The 14,422-nt window shown below is 47.7% G+C and overlaps 1 protein-coding gene across 4 annotated transcripts in view; it reads right to left on the reverse strand.

Moving 5' to 3' along the window:
- The window catches only part of MCF2L2 (MCF.2 cell line derived transforming sequence-like 2), a 2,082,183-nt gene that overhangs the window by 1,419,236 nt on the left and 648,525 nt on the right, over positions 1-14,422 (reverse strand). The gene's annotated exons all lie outside the window — the stretch shown is intronic.

A 14,422-nucleotide genomic window follows, 5' to 3' on the forward strand; every position in this document is an offset into this window, starting at 1 on the left:
GCTTACGGCCAGAGATACCGAATTTGGAGCTGGAGGACCAGGTTTGAGCCTTTGCCTCTGCTCAACATCCTTTGAAACTGTGCAGATCATTTAATCTCCTTGTGCCTAAAAAGAAATGAATGTGTCAATGTGTAATGTAACTAGTGCTTATGTAAAGTGCTTCTATACCTTTGGGTTGAATTTTGCCAGGAATGCTTGACGCATGCTTCATGTTGCACAACATTTCATCCATCCTCAAACTTCATGGAAACCCCATGAAGTTTGAGGCAAAAGGCTGCTAATGAGTAGCTCTGCTTGTATGAGGAGGCAGTGGACACAAGACGCTGCGAGGGAGATGCTTAGATAAGAGCTCCTTGCACTTGGTGTATTACAGAGCTTCCAAGCCGCAGAGCGGGGTGCTGTACATTATTCTACCCACCATTACATAATTAAATTGGAACAGACCATTGTAATTCTTCTCTTACGATATTGAGTATTGGCACTGTAATTATTTATGTTTATTCCTTGCTGGGCTGTTGTGTTTTGTCTTTCAGTCATGATAATGTTGGTGCTTTCAGGTCAAATGGATATGTGGTGCCATGTAAAAACTGGGAAAAAACTGAAGAACCTAGCAGAAAAGAATACTGCAGCTCTAGATCTGCTGTCAATTGACCATGGTCAGCATCAGGAACTCCTGCAGCAGTCTGGAGGAGGCGGCCTCGCCTCAGCCCCCTCTTCACAAAGGACATCCACCAAAGAACAGAACATGAGTGGCACAAGGCAGGCCGTGAGGGGTTAGGGTGGCAAATCTTAGTTGGCCTACGGAGAGTGCAGTGCATGGCAACAGTACCACCCACAGACTCAAACTCCTTTTAACTCTGCAAAGAATTTGCAGAATAAGAACACACAGCCCCGTTGTGGAGACAGAGAACTTGAGACGTGGCAGTAGAAATAGTGGAAACACTAGATGCAAAGAGAGAGCAGGCGGGACAGAGGAAGGTCACTGAGTGTGTCTGTGACTCGCCCAGTCTGTCTCTCAGCAATGTTTATAGAGTTTTACTCCTTGAGGCCGTGGGCTGCACCCAGGCGACTCGGACACAGGGCTTTGCTACACTAAGGCCATAATAGGCACTTACAGCAGAACAACCAAAGGCCACCAGTGTCAGATTTGAACCAGTGACCTAAAATGGCAATGCTGCTGGGCCAAAGGGTATGCACAAACACCAAGACGACATGTCTCAAACAATCCTTACACCTGGGACTGCACCCGGGGAAGCAATTCCAGCGCATGTGTATGTTCTTCTGCAACCTTTCTATGGAAAGATACATTATTTGCAGTGTTTGGGATCACAAAGGGGTGTGTGCATTGATGGCTAATTAATATTCTTTTTTTTTTTTTTTTTAAAGGAATCAAACAGATGCCTTGGAAAGCCTTGGCAACACCACCAGTAACAGAAATCATGAAATTATCCTTTTGATGAGTTACCACCATATATATATATATATATATATATATATATATATATATATATATATATATATATATATATATATATATATATATATATATATATATATATATATATATATATATATATATATATGTATATATATTTTTTTTTTATTGTTTAAACCTTTATTTATCAGTTTTCATGGAACATACATAGTCACAGTGGTTACAATCATACAAGAGACAAGCAATCGACAATTTAGGAGGTACAGTGTCCGAAGCTAAGAATCCAAACAAGTTTGCAAATGCTAGTGTGCTCTTTCTCGCTGTATCTGTAGAATGGCCGTACAAAGTCACATATCTGAAATCTCAGGGCAATAAAGTCAATAGTGTAAATGTGTGTAAGGAGCATCTTTCAATAAGCCCGTCTGTACATCAGGAATATCACGTAATAGCAGAAAGGGAAGAGGGTTAGTTACATGTCTACAGCATCGCCAGGTGACAGAAGCATGAGAGCGTTGTATCTATACCTCATTACCCTGGTTGTCATCCCCTGACCCTTCTTGTGACTCTGTATTTCCCATCAGATACATCTGCAGAGGATCCCAGATATCTTTCGGCCTGCTACAGACCGGTAGTAAATCAGCATAGATATTGTGTTGATCTTGACAGTAGATTATATCATCTAGCCAGCCTTAAACTTCGGGGCTCTTCCCCTACCCCACCTGCATGCAACCCTCCTTTTGGCTAGCAATAGTGCAGTGTCCACAAATCTTCTAATGGGTTTAGGCACATGCAGCGTATATCCCAACAACATAACCAGCGGGTCCCTGTCCAATACCCCCTCTGTCATAATTTGCAACGCCTCATGCACCTGAGCCCAATAACTATGCACCCCCGGACATTCCCATGCCAGATGAAGGAAACCCGCCCCCTCCGCATGGCATCTAGCACATCCATCATCATCTGCCAGCTGGAAGCGCAGTTTCCGAACCGGGGTATAATAGAATCTTTGCAAGAATTTGTAGTGTATAATTTTGAGCCTACAGCTAGAAGAAATATTGGCTGTGATAGTGCAACAATAGGTCCATTGATCGTCAGTAATTTCCTGGCCTATATCCAGACCCCACTGCTGTCGTGGTGCACTTTCCGGCCCCACGCGTTGTAGCCTGATATTATTGTACAATCTAGAAACAAGATGGTGGCCATCCGACAGCAACATGGCATGCAGCGGTAACACTACTTCCGGTTCATTCGGAAACTGTGCTAGCACTTCCTTCAGCCCCATACGTAATCTGATATAATAAAAGACCTCAAGGGGGGGTTGGATGCAATCCCTGAAACAGCTGCTCCCTGGTGCGAAATTGCCCGTTGAGGAACAAGTCTCCCCACGTGGCAACCCTAATACGTCTACACATCAATTGAAATCCCGTATCTTGCAGTATCGCCAGTTGGGGGTGATATGTGAGTGGCATTACTGGGGAGTACAGCAGCGAAGTGTGAAGGATTCTCGCTAATCTACGCCACGCATCGATCGTACATTTTACTGTAGTGGCTGGTGTGTCTATTACTGCCACCGTTCCCTGAATCATCCCGCTGAGAGGAAGAGGTCGTACGATCCAGTCCTCTGCCGCAAGTTGCGGCATAAAAGGTGTAGGATTCATCCAATGATACGCATATTGCACCTGAGCGCTTAAGTAATAAATCTCGAAATCTGGCACATCAAAGCCTCCCTTCTCGTAAGTCTGAGTCAGAATTGACCACCGCACCCTTGGTTGTTTACCCCCCCCAGAATAGCCGAAGGAGTTCCGATCGTAGCCTTGTAAACAAATATGCACCAGGATAATAAGGGATATTTTGAAATAGATAAAGAAAGCGAGGTAGCACCACCATTTTTATGAGTGACGCTCTGCCCGCCAAAGACAAGGGCAGCGATTTCCATCTGGAGACCTTGTCGGCCAGTTTAGTAATGGCAACACCATAATTCAATCTAAGTGTTTCCTCCTTATTTAGAGATATCACAATACCCAAATAGCGGAGATCAGCATCGCACCACTCAAGTGGATAGTCCATCTGGAATCTCGTAACCGCACGCGTAAGCGGAAAAAATTGCGATTTCTTCCAGTTAAGAAGCACACCAGATATCCCTCCAAAGACTATGAACTCGCGCAGAATTGGATTAAGGTTGAGTTGCGGGTCTTTGACATACAATGTGATATCGTCCGCATATAGTGATACCCCTATCTGACGCTGGAAACACTTGAAGGCACTATCCCTATGCAGTTGACGAATGCGGCATGCTAGCGGTTCTATTGCTATAGCAAATAGCAACGGGGAAAGAGGGCACCCCTGCCTGGTACCTCTCGTTATGGGCATCTGAGGTGACAACATCCCATTAATCAGCACTCTCGCAGCTGGCTTGGTATAGAGCAGTTCCACCCATTCCACAAATATCTTGGGGAACCCCATCCTATGCAGTATAGCAAACAGGTACTTCCACTCCACAGAATCGAACGCTTTCGTCGCATCAAGAAATATGGCTGCTACTGGGATCTCGGGGGCTATGGTAGGGATCAGCGAGAACAATGTACGAAGATTATGAGTTGTGGCCCGTCCGGGTACAAAGCCAGCCTGGTCCGGCAGTACTATCTTAGTCATAATCAAAGACAGACGTGTCGCCAAGACTTTAGCAAGTATCTTTGCGTCACAATTAATAAGAGACAGCGGCCGATAGGAATCAGTGTCCACCGGGTCCTTGCCTGGTTTCAACAGGGAGGTTATCACTACCTCCCTCATCGATCCCGGCAACTCCCCAACTTCCAAAGACTCCTCAAATACTTCCTTCAGGACGGGTGACATCGATGTAACATTTATAGAATTCGGCAGGCAGTCCGTCTAGTCCCGCCGCCTTGCCAGTAGACAGCGACATAATCGCCTCCCGTATCTCGTCCAGTTCACGAGGTGCGCCAAGGAACTGCCTATGGACATCACTTAGCCAACACAACGCAATATCATCCAGGAAACTCCCTAAGTCTATATCTTCAGTCTGATGTGAAGTGTAAAGCCTCCCATAGTGCGCCAGGAATTCCTCCTGTATCTCCTGTGTATTCTGACAGCGCATACCCTCCGTTGTAGTGATCTCCAATATATTAGTACTGAACCGCGGTTTCCTTGTGAGTGCTGCCAGTACCTTACCCGGTCTGTCCCCTTCGCAGTATCTACGCGCTGTCCAGTGTTTCCCCATATATCTAACTTCCCTAGTTGCCTCTTCCTCATACTCTGAAAGTTTGTCCCTAAAGTGCTTATGTACCTCTGGGCCTCCACCTCTCGCCATCTCAAGTTCCAGCTCTTTCAGTTCCCTATCCAACTTCCCTATCGTTTTCCTGATGTCCCTCAACACCCCGCAGCACTTGGATATACAGAACCCACGCACCATGACTTTAAATGCCTCCCATACCATCTCCACACTGTTCACCGATCCTTTGTTTCTGGGGAAGAATGCCTCTATTTCTTCTCCCAACTCAGTTTTGAACACCGCATTCAGTAGTACAGATGGGAATAGTCCCCATGGGGGCCGTAATTTGTCATGTCCCGGCCCGTCCAACTGCAGCAACACTGGGCAATGATCCGAGTATGTCCTCGGCAAATGTATCACTCGTCCTATACACAAGGCCAAACTCCGGGACACAAAGCAATAATCTAGCTGAGCCCACGTATCGGTGAGCGTAGTAAAATGGGTCCCCTCTCTGCGACCGGGATGGACAAATCGCCAACTATCAACCAACCCAGCTTCCTCAATTACGCCCAGCAACGCATCCCTAGCCTGTCTGTTATACTAACCACTGCCATCTGACCTATCCATTCCAGGGACTAGTGCAACATTAAAATCTCCTCCCCATATAATATGGGTAGCGCCCACTCCCATCACATGCCCCCAGAGTGTCGTGAAGAATTCCGGAGTGTCTACATTCGGTGCATAGCAACTCACTAATACAACCGTTTCAGTACCCAGTCTGCACCACAATATCACATATCGTCCTTGAGGGTCTATGATCTCCCCTAACAGATGCAGGTGAAGTGATTTCTTGACGATCACTGCAGTCCCCCTTGCATAAGAGGAATATGATGCAAACTTCCTAATCGCCGCCCAGCTACGTGCAAATGTGGGTTCAGAGCGTGGGCGTAGGTGGGTTTCCTGCAACAAGGCTATTTGCACATTGTGCCTGTCCAAATAAGCAATCACATTCCTACCCTTCCTGGCGTCATTGAGGCCCCTCACATTCCAGGACAATATTGATACTTTACTCAACCCTGTATCAGCCATAATCCAAGAAAAGGATTGTGTTAAGAGCTACACCATTATGTCTAGACTCAAGCCCGGTCGTACCACCACCCATCTGACAATGAATTCTGAATCGCACTCGTAACCACACTGTGCTGTAAACATCTCCCCTCCCCCCCACCCACTGACAGACCCCAACTACGTCAGTCATTCTCCCCCCCACCCTCACCCACCCCTGTCTTGTACAGAGATCAAAACATCCCCAATCCTTACGCCATCCTACAAAAATTAACTGAAGTAAAGTCTGCATATACACTCCTACCCCCAGACAGATCCCAGTTACATTCGCCCACTCCCCCGTAACTCCACTCCCTTCACCACTGAATGACTGGGGATAAAAAGCATACTTCACCTCCTTTCTCTCGTTAGCAGCTACAGGCAGTACAATCCCAGCTCCAACAAGCAAGTCTCTGGCAACATAGAATACTAACATTACCTCCAGATACCTTCCCACTCCTCCCCCCACCCACTGAAGCATCCCCAACTTGCCAGCATCACCAACCCGCCCCCTTCCCTCCACAAGCAGCAAACAACCCAACAGCTGCAGTGTAAACAACATTTTGTATGGGGTATTCCCACTCAGGGACACTAGAGGTGCACACAATACCACCCCCTACTCCTCACCCTATGTCCTGAACCACCCTGTTAAGGCTTTACGAGGTAAGGGAATGGTGCCTGGCATACCTTACCACCCATTGTCCAACACCCGTCCATGGTATAGTCGATCCACTGGCATTTCTCCACAGTCCTCATGAAGGAGCCCTCCAGCATCAAGACAACTCCCAGACTAATGGGACATTTTCTTCACTGTTCGTCAGGTAAATGTTGATCCTCTCCATCGCCTACATCATCGCCTCCATGGCGTACAGCACATTCACGCCGCCGTTTTTTCAAGAAGTCTTCCACCTGCTGAGGATTTAGGAAAAAATGTTGCTTAGCCTGATGAGTCACTCTAAGTTTTGCTGGGTACAGCAGTGCATAATCAATTTGCAACGCACGTAATTTCTTTTTGACATCCAGAAACTTGCGTCGCTGCTCCTGCACAATAGGTGCGAAGTCCGGGTATATAGAAAAACTAACGCCATCACACGCCATCTTCTGAGTGTTCCGTGCTGCACGTAGCGCTGTATCCCTGTCACGATAATTTAGGAGCCTCGCGATGATCAGTCGAGGCGGAGCTTCAGGTTTAGGCTGCGGGCCCAAGGAGCGGTGCGCTCGCTCAACTATGAACTGTTTGGAGAAGGCCTCTGCACCTATCGCCGTCTGAAGAATCCTCTCCACGTACTCCTCCATCCGGCCTGTATTGGTAGACTCCGGCACGCCAACCACATGAATGTTGTTGCGTCTGCTACGCGCCTCCAACTCCTCATTCTTAGCAGCGATTACTCTAAGGATATTGTCCATCCTCGAAAGTCTGGTAGCGTGAGATGCAGTGGTGTCATCAGCCTCCGACACACGCCTCTCCACTTCGGTAAGTCGCCCCTCATGGACATCCATCTTCTGCGCGATTGCATCCATCCTGGAGGATAGCCGATCCACCTTATCCACCACTGTAGCAAAACCCTGCTTCATTTCTTGGAGGATCAATTGCATGTCTGGGGCATTCGAGCTGGAACCCGCCCCCACAGTTGACGGGCTATGTGCCCCTCCATTGTCCGGCAGTGTACGTACCGCCTTCCTTGGTGCCGAAACAGAATCGAAGGATATTTTGGGCTGCTTATTGTCTTGGCGACCCATTAGTGACCGTGAGAGGGGCGTCACGCCTCCAAAGATGACACCGCAAGTCCACCGCTAGCAGACCGCCAGGGGCCGTCGTAGATGGACCAGTCCTATTGTGTGGGACGGGTCGATACGTGCCACCAGTCCCCCAGCTCCCACCAGTGTCCGCGACAGCCCGTCCCCGTGACTTCCTTTAGGGTAGGTGAGTCACACTCCTCCACTGCAGTTCAGGGTATCAATTTATGCATCAACCAGCATGTGACCAGCAGCAACAGACGAAAGTCAGCGTAGAGGCCAGGAGAAGCCGTGTGTCGCAATCCACCTTATTATGCTAGTAATCCCGGTATGCGCAATTCCTCACAGTGTCCCACTTCTCTGCCAAACATAAGGTTCGCCACCGTCTCAAGCTCCCCGTCCTGTGGCACAATGTCTGATTAATGCAACCAGGGACCAGCGTGTCCAGCCCACAGTAGTCCGTTCCTGCGCTGCATGCAGGGAGCCGCCCGTCCCAGCCAGAGGACGAATCGAGCGATCCGCCCCACCACCGCAGCAAGGGCCGTGCCAATGTCGCACCACTCCGCCTGTTCTCCCCTCACCGCTCCGATAACCGAGCAAAGAAGTGTTATAAGGAGAAACACACGTGACTTGGCAGTATATATCAAGATCAATGTACTGAACAGCGTTGCTCCCTCTAGGCGCAGTGTGTAGTCGCTGGGCCCAGAAGTGCAGTGCAGAATCACAGCGTAGGCAATGTAGAGCTTGCTATCCTCCGCCATGCACTGGTTCTGGTTCCCGCCAGTGCTGTGATTCTTCCACTATGCCCCCTGTGCAATCCGTGCCAAAGTTCGAGTACCCGTCGTCCCTTCTCACCTCCCACGGTCGAGCCCTCAGGTACGCTGTCAATCTACCTCCCGCTGGGCGTAGGTATCACCGGCAGCCTAACACAGCGTATTGAGACCCAGCGCAGCTCACTCTCTATGCGGTCCGAGTCTCAGTCTCCCGGCCCGTCCCAACAGCGATCACAGGCAGCAAGCGGATGTCCAAAAGTATATCTGCAACGTTGCGGGCCGTTCAATGGTGATCCACGCTTCTCCCAGGTCAGCTAGAGCAACTAGGCGCGATGCGCACTCGTAGGAGCCGTTAGTGGGGGGGGAAGTCGTACTCCTTCACAACGTCCGCCACCAGTTTCTAACCAGCGGACTCCCCTGCATAGGACGCTCATCCCCAGGCTCCTTGTCTTACCGCTCCGCCGCACTGCATACGCCGCACCGCAATGCTCCGGTCAGCCCAAGCAGGTCGTTACTGCACCCCTTCCCAATGTCCAGGAGCTTGTTGGGTGTTCCCGATGTCGTTGGCAGTGCACAGCACAGTACCGGTGTCCCACCAGATCTTCTCGGCACAGCGGCGAGGCAACGCGGGGGTTGTATCAGCACCTTATCTGTTGAGGCCTGCACGCCTCGTGTTCCGCCTCGGTCAAACGTAGTCACAGGCCCCGGGCAATGCGATCAGTCAGGCTCCAGCCCAGCTCTCGGTCCCACACTTCCAAGGCACTATCTTCAAGTCAGATTATCAGATCGCTCCCAAACTTTCACCGAGTCTGCAGATCAACATATCCTACAATCTCGCAGCCTTTTCACAGGGTTGGCGTTGGTGGTAAAGGATTATGAAAGGATCATTTGTTCAGGCAGCAGGAGCCTCACTACAGTGCGGCCATTCTGCGTGTGCGCCCTGAGAGAGCACAAATCTGAAAAATGTATAAGTACACCATATTTACAAGCACGTAGTGTTAGTTTAAATTGTATTGCACAAGAGGGTCAACTTATATAAGAGAAAATATATGAGTGTTTGTTTTAATTAGAATAGATGCATATATAAGAGTGGAAAACTAATGTAGAGGTTGTAGAAATGTTAAAATGATGCTGGAGTCACACGTTAAATGAATAAGTGAAAACGAAATGTAATTCTGCAAACCATGAAAATGTGTAGGCCACATGGCATTTCACAGGAAACGAAAGATGCTGCTACACTTTTAGTGACGTGGATTTTAAAGTCATTAGAGTGCAAATGTATTATTAGGCCTAGTATTGAAATATATGTTTTATAGATGTGTTGCATTATAGAAATGTGTGCTAGTTAAAGAATACTGTTTAAATCAAGTTAAAATGTTTTCAGAGTGCAGGGACCCGCTTCATGTAAATCAAGTAGGCCTGAACAGATAATGTCGTTTCTTTGATCTGCAATGTGCTCGTTACAGAAGAGGTCGAGAGGCACGAAGCACAAAGTTTTACACATGTTTTATGACCTATAGATATGGTGGAGTCTGGAATTTGAGGCCCACTGTAGGATGGTCTGAATGCAGGTGCGAGGGGTCCTAATCAGTTGTAATGAATGGAGCTTTGTTCAGCGACGCCTGGCGCAGGCCTGGAGGAGGTTTCAGGAATTTCAGGGGGTACCAGCGAACTGGAGAAGAAGCCTGGGAACCAAGGTCAACTTTAACGAGGGTCCCGGAGAGTACCATCATGGAGTCTGCCGCCAAATTCGGTACCACGTGAGGGGCGTCCCGAGGGGCGTTCCTATCGGAAATGTGATTTTGTATTAGGGAAAGCGACCCGGGGATGAGGCAGAACAGAAGATTTTGGAAGCCTAAGAGAGCGGTGGGGTAGGCAGATAGGCTGATCACAAGAGACCTATTTACAGAAGAGCAAAGAGAAGTGCGTGATCTTCTTAGGAAGACACCACGGCTGACACCTTTTGGGGTAAAGATCTTGTTAAGTAGGGATGTCACTTAGTCTAGTGTAGGGACAGACTAACAGAATTTTCTTTTCTGTAATGACTCTTAAGTTGCAACTTGTATCCATTTTGGCAACTCTGATGATTTTCGAACTTGTACTTATTATTCTGTTTTGTAGACTCAGATTATTCAAAGAATATATGTTTATAGTGATACCAGTGTACCTTTTAAACCTTATCTTGAGAAGTTTGTATCTTCAATTATCTTTGACTTTATATTAAATCTTTAAACTTTATCACTGGTCAGTGGTTATTTAGAGTGGTGTAAGTTCTTAATTGACTAACCTAGTAGTAGATTATCTTTTACTCAATGACAGGTACCAACGATTCAGTCGACATGATTTGGGATCTGGTAAGGTAAATAGAGACCAGAAACCCCGCGTTAACAGTTGGTAGCAGTTTAGGATGGTTATCTTCTTGAGGAAGGTAATCTAGATTAGGTTAGTTTACCCCAAGGCCCCTAGACATCGAGAGACGAGCAGCGGAAGAATCGTGCGCCGAAGGTGCAGACGGGGCGAGAAAAGCAGCAGTATCGGAGGAGAGTGAGTATAACAAGGGTCATGCGTGAACAGATTGCGGTGTTTTGTGTCGTATTTGTATTGTAATGTCTTGCGGAGTTGAATGCCTGTAGCGTGATTGTGAGAAGGTTGTGAGCGCGCGCAACCTGGTAAATTGGTTACCTGGTAAACGGGTGAACCGGTGAATCTTAAGTTCAGGCCAGAGCTTAAGTGGTTTTGGGTGTATCGAACATCCAGAGTAGTTGTCGACCATAGTACGGAAGTCATGAGGTACCATTGACCGCCGTGGGACCGAGATAGGGGGAGTGTAAGAGTGAGCGTATGAGTAACGGACGCTGGTCGGAAGTTATTGTGTGTGAGTAACCTATCAGAGAAGGCGATTGTCTGGAAGTAAACTGAAAGACATTTCGTCAAGTTAAGGGGACAACTACAGAAAGACTGTGGGCGTACAGTCAAGAAAGGTGATCGCTTGGACAGAAGTAATAATTTTTCAGAGTATGAATGGGACGCACGCATGACCGAGGAGACGAGCTGAAAAAGGAGGGGAACTGCTGCGAAGGGGGACGAGTGACGTCAGAAAGAGCCGCGCTGAGATAGGGTGGCGAGTGAAGAGCCGCGACGCGATAGGACGGTTGGTGTGACGTCGGCAAGAGCCGCGACGCGATTGGGCGGCTGGTGCGACGTCAGTGAGAAGTCGCGATCGGATAGGCCAGTTAGCGAGAACAGCGCGGTGATTGGTAGATTGTCATCAGGAAGTAAACAAACGCGGAGAAAAGAGAAATCATGAAGTGCTTTAAGTGTTTGAAAGGGATTTTTAAAAGAAAAAGAAGTGAACATTATTACGGGGAAGAGGCACCGCCGGAGGGTACACCAGCTCATTATATGGCAGCGAATGTGGGGTTGCATATGATATTATGGATTGGGGCTTGGAATAAGCTTACGGAAGGAAATGAAGAAATGCAGTTCCCTAAGTATGGGACGTTTAAGTTAGAAGTGTTACATCGGTTAAAAGCAACCATGTCCTCATTGAAACCCCCGCCTAGACCAACCCAGTTTGAGGCCCTTAATGCATGGATTAGGGCGGCGCACAACAGGAATTTGAACAGGCGTCAACAAAGATTGACTCGATCGGTAAGAGCAGTGCGAGATTCTAAATGGGACGAAGAGGCAAAGAGATGGAGGGTACAGGCTATTGAGGTAGAGAAGTTGTATCCAATGAGGGAGGTGGTAGGTGGGAGGAACCTCATGGAAGAGGATGAGGAGAGCGATTCGGAGGACAATGTGATAAACAGATTGTTGATAGACAGACCACCTCCGAGAGTCGGAGAAATTGAAGATAGAGGACTAGCAAGGGAAGATGGGACTGCCATAGAGGGGTTTACACCACTCCCTATATCGGAATGGACACCTATCAAAGGCGAGGAGACACCTCAAAACAACACAATACAGAGTGTAGTGGGAAGGTTTGTGGTACAAAAGACGCCAATCACCGAAAAGGCTGAGTCTTTTGGATTACCGGATGCTCTTCAAGTACCTGTTACCATAGGACCTATAGTGTCGATTTACAATCCAGATCATGGGAGAGGGGAAGAGCAGGCACGGTTAGATAGAGAAAGGATTGAGATGGAAAGGAGGAATAACACGACAAATGCATGGAAGCAATTGCCAGGAACGGTAACGTGGAACACCCCATTCGATACGACGGTGGGTCCCAACACAGGACAGGGAGGTCAGAGAGGACCGATGGACCTGAGGGGACCACGGCCGAAATCTTATACAGAATTAAGAGCAGATTTGAGAGAATGGGATGGGTCCACGGTAACTCCGAGTAATAGGTCAAGAACAGAACCTGAGTGGGAAAACCGAGGTAACGGGACTGTATCTCATTGCGGGGCTAGCGAGAGCAGTCAGGGGCGAGAGGGTCAAAGTCAGGAGAATAGAGGAGTTACACGTCCTACGAATGGGAGGGAACAGCAGGAGCAGAATGGTATGAGTATGGAGTGTGAGGAGATGTCTCGCCTCATGCAAAACGAGGGAGACCAAAGAACACAAGAGTACAGAGATAGGTTTAGGTGCACTCATCACGCACCTGGGAAAGATGTACAACACTGGCAAAGAGGGAACAGTGAAAGATCACGTCATACATCAAGTGATCAGAGGTCACAGATGCAGGGAGAAGAAAGAGGGAGTAACGGAATGCCTTACCATGCATCCCGAGAACCTAGACAGGATGGGGAATGTGGGGCTATGAGGCGCGAAGGAGTGTTTCACCATACACCCCGAGAAGATGGAAAGGCATGGGACCTAGAGAGATGGGAGCATGGGAGGACTCCACATAATACACCAGAGCCTAGACGAAGAACTAGGAGCTGGGATGAGAGAGAGGCTGAAGGAGCACCGAGAGCCGAAGTACTGAAAGCAGCTATAAAGGTTAAAAGGCTTGATGTCTCCAGCCTAAAATCCGATCTAGACGAGATTATAGAAGGGACGGTGCCTTTGGAAAGGATTGAGTTGTACGAACAAGATGAATTGCTATTTATAGCAAAGGATATTACTAGAAAGGCCAGAGCAATTCATGAGAAACTGTCTAACCTGGCAGACAGGTACATGGTAGATTTGTCCAGAACAAAGACATTACAGAGTAACCATAGGTTGCAGTACTCAGACCAAGACCTAGACGAGAAGAGAACTACAGGATTAAAAACACACATAAGAGAGTTGATATCGGGAATAAGGGTGTGGAGAGATCTGGACAAATGGGAGGAGAGATGGTCCAAAAGGGGTACAGTTAGACGGAGTACAAGTGTGATGTCCCCAGAGGGAAGGGTAATGCAGATGGAGGCGTTCCCTTTGCGAGAAATATCAAACGGAAATTATGTACATGTGCCCTGGAGTAGAGGAGATTAAGCTGCATTTACCAACTCATTTCCGAAGTTAAGGGAGAATCCAGTTGAGTGGTATAAGCAGGTAGAGAGGTTTGTAAAGATCTCCAAAGTATTGTGGATTGATTTGAACACCTTGTTTGACATTGTGGTTCCAGGGGATTTGTGGGTAACCTGCAAGATTAGTGTCCAGTGGCCAAATGTAGAACCTGAGAGGAATGCTAGAACTAATGGACCGTCGGACAGTGTCATGGAGAAATATGAAAGAGTAATAGCCTGGCTAAAGGATAAAGTGCCTCCACAAGATATAGATTGGGTAAAAATAGACAGAACGAGACAGGAACCCAAAGAGACAGTTCATGAATTTTATGAACGATTACTGAAAATATTCAAACAATATAGTGGACTCGATGTAATGGATCCCAAAGACATAGGACAGTTTGTGTCAAAGTTCGTTTTGGGGCTGAGACCAGATATTTGTTTGATGATTCAACAACATTTAATCTGTTGGCAAAACAAACCACTAGATGAGATCCTGCGATATGCAAGATACTGCAGTGACGAAATAGATTCTAAAAAGAAAAATCTAAAGGAGAAGCTGATGGTGGTGCAAATGCAGTCAGCCGGAAAGGGCGGACAACAGAAACAGGGGATGGGACGAAAGTCGAATGGTCAGAACAAGGATAATGAAGAAGGGCAGAGACCTAAAGTAGACTTTGCCACTTTAAAGAAGACGACAAAG

This window comes from Lissotriton helveticus, chromosome 11, assembly GCF_964261635.1.
Source record: "Lissotriton helveticus chromosome 11, aLisHel1.1, whole genome shotgun sequence".
In the NCBI taxonomy this organism is placed as follows: domain Eukaryota; kingdom Metazoa; phylum Chordata; class Amphibia; order Caudata; family Salamandridae; genus Lissotriton; species Lissotriton helveticus.